This window comes from Nicotiana sylvestris, chromosome 6 (assembly GCF_000393655.2).
Source record: "Nicotiana sylvestris chromosome 6, ASM39365v2, whole genome shotgun sequence".
NCBI lineage: Eukaryota > Viridiplantae > Streptophyta > Magnoliopsida > Solanales > Solanaceae > Nicotiana > Nicotiana sylvestris.
In genome coordinates this window covers 199636638-199646322 of record NC_091062.1, presented here as the reverse complement: position 1 = coordinate 199646322, position 9685 = coordinate 199636638, and positions in this window count along the sequence as shown.

Sequence of the window (9685 nt, the reverse complement as noted above, 5' to 3'; positions counted from 1 at the left end):
AGAAAAGAGAGAAAAGAGATCAGAAAAGATAGAGAAGGGAGAGTTCTGAAAGCAGACAGGAGGAGTTTTTGGGAGAAAAAGGACACACATTAAGAACTTAGGGGAGAGAAAAAGAAAATCCAGGGCTACTTCATTGAAGCTGAAAATTCTGTTTTTCCTCACCCTTTTCTCTGTTGGAAATTAGCATTAACACTGTTATTTGTTCTGTCAAAACTTAGGTTCCTCCCTTTGAGTGTCTGAAAATCAGAAACTGTGTTCCATTATTGTGTCGGATTCACCTATTACCTGTTGATTAACATTGGAATTTCCTGGGTCTCAACTGAGCCTTTTTGAGTCTTTTACCTGGATATTGGGTACTGTTTCATTGAGTTACTGCTGGTTTATTCTGCCTGGGGGTGCTACTGCTGCTGTGTTTGTTGTTGTTGTTGTTGTTGTTGTTATTCTTTGTTACTGCTGCTGACTTCTCTACCTTCTTCTTCTTCTTTGCATTTCAACATCCAGGTACACACTAGAATTTCACATTGTTGTAACAGTGAAAGCATGAAATGAAAGATGCGAAGAAGTTTAATCATTTGCTGCAGTAATTACAGCTTTTGTTAAATGTTGTTAGATTTGTGTAACTTGCTAGGTTGTAACTCAATAGCATAATACAGTAGGTAGTTTTCGTACTTAACTGAAGCTTAGTCTGTTTAAGTATTGTGATTTACAGTTGTTTGATTGTACGAATGATATAATCATGCAATTTGTGGAATGCACGAGTAGTTGGCATATTGATAACTAGATTTCCTTTCAGCTATATGTTGTATGTATAGGGTAGAATGCTTTAACCTTGCCGAATACAATGTAGTTTTAATCTTTTGAGTTTTAACTTTATCGGATCCCGTTAGGCAGTTTATAGGACCACGTTCGAATCCCATTAGTAGCAGCTTCTAGTAGTTAATTCTATTAATCTAGTTAAATAAGTTCGCTTAAATTCAAACTCGAAGGATGTTTAGCGTGAGCTTAGCATGCTATTTACCTTGTATGCAATTTCTTTTATCAAATTAAAAGTGTGTTCGCTCGTGGAATAAGGTACGAAAATTCCCCGCCTCATAAATAATTAATTTGATAGTTAAGAAAAGTCTGGAGTTGGCCAAGCATGTAATTTAATTAGCATGTATTTTCTTTCTTCCGTTTTTAGAGACAAAGATAATAGAAAAGTGTAGTCATGCTAAGATTATCCTTTTAAAAATAATGAGACGAGCCTCGCCAAATAAAAAATGCAAAGTGCGGGGACCTCAATAATTGGTCATAATAAATACTTAGAATTTGGGATGGACTGTTTAGTGAATGTCACTGCCTTCCCCAAAGATAAATAACGTGTTAGACTCTTTAGGCGCGACTTAACTAAATTACATTCTTAAATTCGGGTGCGCATTTATGTGACCCAAATTCAAATCTCGACGGAGTCGGAATGTATTGACAACCACGGGTGCATTGATTGCGACGTGGTTCGAGATGCATTTTGACGACGTCGCAATTCTATAAAAAAATAATAATAATAAAAGCGGTATAAACTTAATAAAAGCACACCAGCTATAACATGTATTAAAATCAGATATTTACCCATTATAACAATTTAAGCGACCGTGCTAGAACCACAGGATTCGGGGGTGCCTAACACCTTCCCTCGGGTCAACAGAATTCCTTACTTAGAATTTCTGGTTCGCAGACTTCATTTGGAGAGTCTAAAATTTCCTCGATTTGGGATTCAAGATAAACCGGTGACTTGGGACACCAAAAGCCAAACCTTTCCCAAGTGGCGACTCTGAATTAATTAAATAATCCCATTTCGAATATTGTCACTTAAATTGGAAAAATTTCCCCGCGCATTAACCCCTCGGGACGGGGCGCGCAAAAAGGAGGTGTGACAGCTCTGGCGACTCTGCTGGGGACTAATGGACCCAGAACCACTGGTTCAGGGTTCAAGAATTCGAGCTTAGAATAATTGTTATATTTGGCTTTATTATCTGATCTTTATTACATGTTTTTGCATAATGTGCTAAATGCTGTCTTTTACCGCTTTGATATTATCTGAACTGTATATAAACTGTGCCGAAACCCTTCTCTTCTTACCTCCGGGGAGAAGCTCGCTGGTCGAGACTCCCTATTCTGTTAGTGTCAATACCTGAAATAAGAAAGAGGCCGGACAAGTTACAAAGCCGGACGATCTCGCGGGTCCCCGGTACGTAGCCCCCTCCTCGACTCGAGTTGTCCGCTCGGGTACACAGTCTAGAACATATACCCAGGTTATAAACCTAGTATAACAAAACCTCATGCCGGATCCCTAGTAGGAACGCTTATTTGCATCATGTTGCATTTGACATAGGGGACTCAACACAGGGGTTGGGTCCGTCTAGGACAGGTAACCTGAAATGAAAAGACCATCCTGCTGCATCCCGTTTGTTTTGCGCATTTATTTGCTTCAGTTCTGCATGCTGACCGGTTTCTAAAAAAAAAACTTAAAAAAAAAAAAGAAAATAGCAGCGCAGGGAGATAATTACTTATTTTTTGAAAATAAAACCAATGTCCAAGTAGTGTCAAAACCTCGCCGGAATTCTCTTAAAAAAAAGAAAAAATGAAAACAAAGTTTGTCTTTTGGTTTGATTTATTAAAAAAAAAAGAGAAACATATATAAAAAAAATTCTTTTAATCACTTTCAAAATCCAAAAAATATATACATATTTATTTAAAAGTAAAAAAAAAGAGGGAAAATTCAAAATTCAAAAAATGTTGTTTCTTTTGTGGTATCTCTTTTATAAATTCAGACTAATAGTCCAAATACTTCCTTAAAAGATTTTTCGAAATTTCAAAAAAGGGTAAAAAAAAAATGTTCAAAGAAAAAATATTTCTTTAGTCTTCATCTATTTTCAGGAATAAAAAAAAAATATATATATAAAAAAAATCCAGAAAAATATTTTTTCTCCTTTTCTTTAAAAGATTGTATTCAGAAGGGGTTTAGTTTATTTACTCTACACCTGATCGGCCCGAACTACGCCGATTTGATTCTCACTGGGTGCGAGATACGTAGGCAACCCTCATCGGGTCCAACTTCCCTTTCTCTTTTTCAAAATTAGCCAAAATGTCAGAATTTTAGTTTATGAGTCGGGTGATGCCGTCTTGTCGAGAATAGCCGAATGTTCTCGAGAGGGACGCCGGAAGGCTGACTTTGCACAAACGGCCATTATTGGTCATTTTCATTCTTCTGACCAAATTGCCCAACGGTCGTAAGATCCTCGCCCTCGAGGCTCTGCGAGGTCGTGTTCCCCATGTTGGTTCATTACTAAAAAGAGACATAAATAAATCAAGTGATTGTTTGTCAAAACTAGCCAAATGTTCCCGAAAGGGACGACGGAAGGCTGATTTTGCATAAACGGCCACTTTCGGTTGTCTTTTAGAGTTTTTGATCTGTTGGCCCTCACAGCCTTAAAATCTTCATCCCCGGAGTGCTGAAAGGCCGTGTTCGAAAATCAGATCTTCTTTTTAGAAAAAAAAAATATAGTCAAAATATTTTTTAGTCAAATCATTTTTGCTTAAAGTCACCTTAATAAATGTGCAGGATGAGCACAATGCAAAATGAACATTTTTCGATAATGACTAAAATCCCTGTCAAGTTACGGCTATGGTGGAATGATCTAGGTGCCGAGGGGCAAGATGAGGTCATGAAATATCTGAAAGGTCTCACGGGTTTATTAGAAATCCAGCCTCGGAGAGATATCATAAGAGCTTTGGTCACCTACTGGGACCCAGCACACAATGTTTTCCACTTCTCCGATTTTGAACTCACCCCGACTCTGGAAGAAATAGCTGGGTACATCGGAAATGCTGAACTTCCATTAAGGCAAAAATACCTGGTTGCCCCAAGAGCTATCACAGTGCATCGATTTCTAGACTCACTGAAGATACCCAGGACGGTCCATAACCCAGATTTGGCCGCCGGTTTTTGTAATCCATGCTTCATATACGACAGGTATGGTCATATAAGAGGATTCAATAATCCAATTAACAAGCTATGCAGCAAAGGTAGTTGTCAGAAGTGCGATGAGCACAGACGGGTGGCTTTCATGATAACATTTTTGGGCCTTCTGGTATTTCCGAGGAAAGACGGAAATATTAACATGAAAATATCCGGGGTCGTCAGTACTTTGCTCACTTAGAACAATAGTACTCTCGCGCCTATAGTGGTATCTAATATCTTTCGAGCTCTTACAGCTTGCAAAGCCGGGGGGAATTTCTTCGAAGGGTGTAACTTGCTGCTACAAATATGGATGACTGAACATCTCTGCCATCATTCCGAGCTTTTGAGCCATGGTTCCTCGAAGAAAACTTGCATAGAAGAGTCTTACACAAGAACCAAAAAGATCAGTCTGCCCAAAGGAGTTATGGCATGGACTTCATTATTTCAGACTCTCACTGCCAGCCAAATACAATGGACACTGGGATGGTTGCCTGTTGATGAGGTCATGTACATGCCAGCATCTAGAACTCACTTTCTACTGATGGGACTTAAGAGCATTCAACCTTACGCGCCCTGCCGAGTCTTGAGACAACTCGGAAGATGCCAGATAGTACCACACGAGGAAGATCTTAGTGCTCAAACAATTGAGATTAGCCTTGACAGACAATTTCCTGAAGCAAAAATCCGCCAGATCTGGAATGAATGTCAACATTTGAAGGCGGATACTTGTGTGCAGGATCGGGCTAAAAGTGAAATGGCGCCAGGTTACATTGTGTGGTATAGAAGAGAACTTGAACACGAAAGGCCGGCTAAAAGACCCCACATCCTGAATTTCGCCGAGTCGTCGCAAAAGCACTGGGATTGGTTGGCAAAAGAAAGAGGCTATCGTACCAAAATCAGCAAATTGAAGCAACAAGTTGAAGGTCTAAAATATGAGCACAACGTGCAAGTTGCTACCGATCTGGGAGAAAGAACAGGTTGAATCAGGAAAACGAGATGCTCAGGGCCCAGATCAAACAGATGAGGATAGATGCTGATAACTAGCAAATGAGCTGGTCAGATGAACGATTGATAAAAGATTTAAGGATGGAAATTGGGGAGTGCCAGAGTGAGTCAGAAAATACCATAGCAGGACTCAAAGCACACTGGGCAAGAAGGACAGAAAAGCGTAACCGGTACCTGTGGCAGTTGGAAAGGGATCACGAGCGAACCATTGCCAATCTGAAGGAAAAGGTGGACAGAGCGGTTGAGCAAACCCGAACCCTTGTAGCTGAAAATAGACGTTGCCACAAGCTCTTAGCCTAGATGGAAGTAGAAATTCAGCAGTGGCAAAATCAATGCCTCCAGGATTCTCGGGTTATGACAGCCCGTAAGGATCAAATAGAGCACCTACTCAAAGAAAGGAGACAAACCAGCGATAAGATTAAGACCATTGCCCATGCCATCATCATAAGGTGTCTACGATGTAAAAACATGACCAGCATTACCGTTCTCTCGGCAGTGATGATTTATGTCAAGCAGACCATGCATGAGCTGGAACAACATGAAAGTGAACTCACACCTAAGACCGCGGCAAGGCCGAACGATGCCCCGCAGGCGCCAATTCTCAGAACCTTAATGTATTCATAGGACGAGTCTATCCGTCTTTTGCGTCAAGGTGTATTAGTCTGTTGAGTCTGTACTTATTTCAAGGCTTGTTATTTTCCTTTTTTCGAAAATGTTAGTTTGTAATAGATTGTTTCAGTAATAAAATGTGTGCTTCTTTTACACTCATGTGTTTTGAACTACGTAATGATCTGATTCAAGCAGCGTCGTGATACGTAGGCAATCCTCATCAGATCCGGTCACATTTTTTTTAACTACAAATAATGAAAACAATAATAATAGGAAATAATAAAATAAAATAAAATGATTATAAATAAAGGAAAGCCTAAAGAGAAGCCGGAATGATGCATGTCTTCGTTGCAAACATGTAGAAATTCACTTGACTGTATAGGTGCATCACGCCCCAACGTGCGATTACCTATCTGTTATTTGTTTCAAACTAACCGTTTGCTTGCTTCTGAGTCCTCCAAGTTTTTAGAAAAGGTGGTTTGGTTCGGTGGAGGTCTGGCCTCACATTCATACTTCACGAGGTCAAAAGGAAGTGTTCAGTTACCCATCGTTAAGTCGAGAGGGAGTATCACACTTACTTCACAAGATCAAAGGGAAGCATAGAGATGTCTTCAGAAATTCCTTTGCCGACAATTCCTGTCTCCGAGGAGAGTTCAATCTCGGCCGTCATGACGCCCGAGTCAACAACTGCTGAGGAAAACAGAATCCTGCGGCTCTGCAAGTTGGAAATGTTGGATGACTGGAATACCGGAATAGAGCCACCAAGTGTAATCCCTCGGTTCCCTGAGTTGTTCTCCAGGACAAGTGGGACTTCTAACGTCCCCATAAGCTATGCAACTACCCCATTTGGGTACCCGGCCATTTCAGCCCACTCTGCTAGATCACCCTCTGATTCTTATCCCCGGATGTCAACAACAGATGTAGCTACGAACATATTCACTTCACCTCCATGTCCAATCGTGGCACAACCCGTTACACACAGGCCAAATTTTGACTCATCCTCATTCACCTTTCAAGCACCATCCTTCTCATTGGAACCAACTCGGTTCGCCACCAGCACTCGTCCTCAACAACCTCAATACGATTTTGCACCTGGGCAAGATCAAGACCCCAAAGCTGCTGAACAAGATGAGATGGCAAAAAGAATGAGGAGCCTCGAGCAGAGTTTGAAAAACATGCAAGGTTTAAGCGGGCAAAAGAGTGTTTCCTATACCGACATATGCATGTTCCCTCACGTGTACCTACCTGTGGGTTTCAAAACACCAAAGTTTGAAAAGTATGACGGGCACGACGACCCCATTTCTCATCTCAAGAAGTATTGCAACCAATTGAGGGGAGCTGGCGGAAAAGAAGAACTATTGATGGCATACTTCGGGGAAAGTCTGATAGGAATAGCCTAAGAGTGGTATATGGACCAAGACATATCCCGATGGCATATATGGGATGATCTCGCCATAGATTTTGTGAGACAATTTCAATATAATATTGACATTGCACCAGAAAGAAATTCTCTCTCAAACCTGAAGAAGAAACCCCCGGAAAGTTTCAGAGAATATGCTATTAAATGGCGCGAGCAGGCATCAAGGGTAAAACCTCATATGGACGAGATAGAAATGGTCACTACTTTTCTCCAGGCTCAAGAATCAGACTATTTCCAGAATATGATGTCAGCCATGGGAAAGCCTTTCGCGGAAGCAATCAAGCTCGGGGAGATGGTAGAGAATGGTTTGAAAACGGGTAGAATCTTAAGTCAAGTAGCCATAAGGGCAACCTCCCAAGCCATCCAAAGCGGATCCGGAGGGATGGCAAGAGGAAAGAAAAAGGAAGAAACATCCATGGCAGCCTCAGAAGCGAGGGAATATCGTAATCCCTGGCCCCGTTTTCCAGAAAGAACCCCACATCATTACTACCCCCACAAAAATGTGACTTATGCTCCTCAACCCTACATTGTCATGAATACCCAGCCCTATGTCCATCCACCATAGCAAGCCAATCGAGGCCAAGCTCCACCTCCTAGAAATCAGCCTCCCTACCGGAACCACTATAATCCACAGCCCCCTCAAAATAACTTCCGCTCTCAGGAACCACCTAGAAGACGGACTTTCACACCCATCGGTGAACCATATTCTACCTTGTTCCGAAAGCTAGTCCAAATGGGTTTCCTGCAGCCAGTCCCTCAGACAAGGCACAATCCGACATCACCTGCTTACAAAGCCGGTGTTAGGTGCGCTTATCATTCAGGAGCAGAAGGGCACGATACAAATGATTGTTGGACTTTGGGAAGGTTGGTTGAGAACTTGATAGAGCAGGGGAAGATAGTACTGAGGGACGAGGAGGTCCCAAATGTGACCAACAATCCGTTGCCCGCTCACAAGAACGGGCCGTTGATTGGAATGATTTGTGAGGACAAAGAATTTGATCCTGCCTTAAAAGATATAATCGCCATCGTCGATGCAGAGAAAAAGACTAAAACCACCCTGAAGCTAGAGAAAGGGGAAAAGAAGGTCAGTACTGTCAAGGTTGAGCCCAAAGAGAAGGTTGAGGAAAAGATAGTGACGATGGTGCCTGTGAGGAATGAAGTTCTTTACGTTCCACGAGGTCGAGCAGAGAAGCCGCAGAGATTCGAAGTCAAAAGGGCAAAACCAATGTACGTACCCAAAGGGGCCTATGTGGTCCGGAGGATGATTCAACCATCTAGACTGAATGAGCCAGTTGTTATCGGACGCGTACCACAGAAGCCAATGACAGACCCGTCCACGGTACGGTGGAACTATCAAAGAACGTTGGTTACGTACAAAGGCAGAGAAGTCACGGGAGAACTTCCGGAGAATACTTTCGTTGGAAGGTATTCGAACACTCAAGAGTTAAACAACACCACACAAAAACGCTTCCCACCCAAGGAGTCTGTAAGCATTGAGGAAGCGGAAGCTTTCTTCCAAAAGATGAAAATGCCAGACTACGAAGTGGTGGATCAACTATGCAAGTGCCCCGAGCAAGTGTCCATGCTATCTCTGCTGATGAGGTCGGACGAATACCAAAAGATCTTGCTCAAGACCCTGAACGAAGCGTACATACCAGTTGAAACCTCAATCGAACAACTGGAACGAATGACGGAGAGGTTCTTCGCCGTTAACCAGGTTTCTTTCAACAAGAACGACTTACCTCCAGATGGAGCAGCTCACAACAAAGCCTTACATCTGACAGTTAAATGCGAAGACTAATACGTCAAGCGGGTAATGTTGGGTGGAGATTCAGGTGTTGACATTTGTCCGCTCTCCACACTGCAGAGAATGGAAATTGGGACCGGAAGAATCCGCCCCAATAATGTCTGCGTAAGGGCTTTTGATGGCGTCAAGAGGGACACCCTCGGGGAAATAGACTTGGTGTTAACTATAGGACCAGTGGAGTTTGAAATAACTTTCCAGGTGCTTGACATGGATACGTCTTACAATTTTCTCCTTGGCAGACCTTGGATTCATACGGCAGGGGCTGTGCCTTCCACTCTTCACCAAATGGTGAAGTTTGAATACGAAGATAGGGAAATTGTGGTCCACGGAGAAGACGAACAGTCTATTTATCGGGACCCATCCATCCCATATCTTGAAGCAAGGGAAGGGAGGGAGCACACGGTTTATCAGGCTTTCGAAGTTGTGCTAGCAGAACAGTATGAAGAAGGAAGACCTTGCCCCTATCCTTTCTTGTCCAATGCCTCAATCATGGTGACTAAAGAAATTATCCGACATGGATTCAGGCCAGGGAAATGGCTTGGACGAGCGCTGCAAGGAATAAAGGAACCCATCACCTTGCCTTCCACTAAGAAACTTTTTGGGATAGGTTTTCAACCCACTCCAGAAGATGAAGAATGGGCAAGGAAGAGGAAAAATGAGGGTTGGAAACTACCTCGGCCATTGCCAGATTTATACAAGACTTTTGTCGGACCGAAATACATCGAAGAAGAAGACGATGAAGTTTTCACGACCGAAGAGATCGAGGAGATATGTGGGGCAATGAGAGGAGTTCTCTACGAAGCTCACATGGTTCAACCGGGAGAAGGTACGAGCACCGCTGAGATGC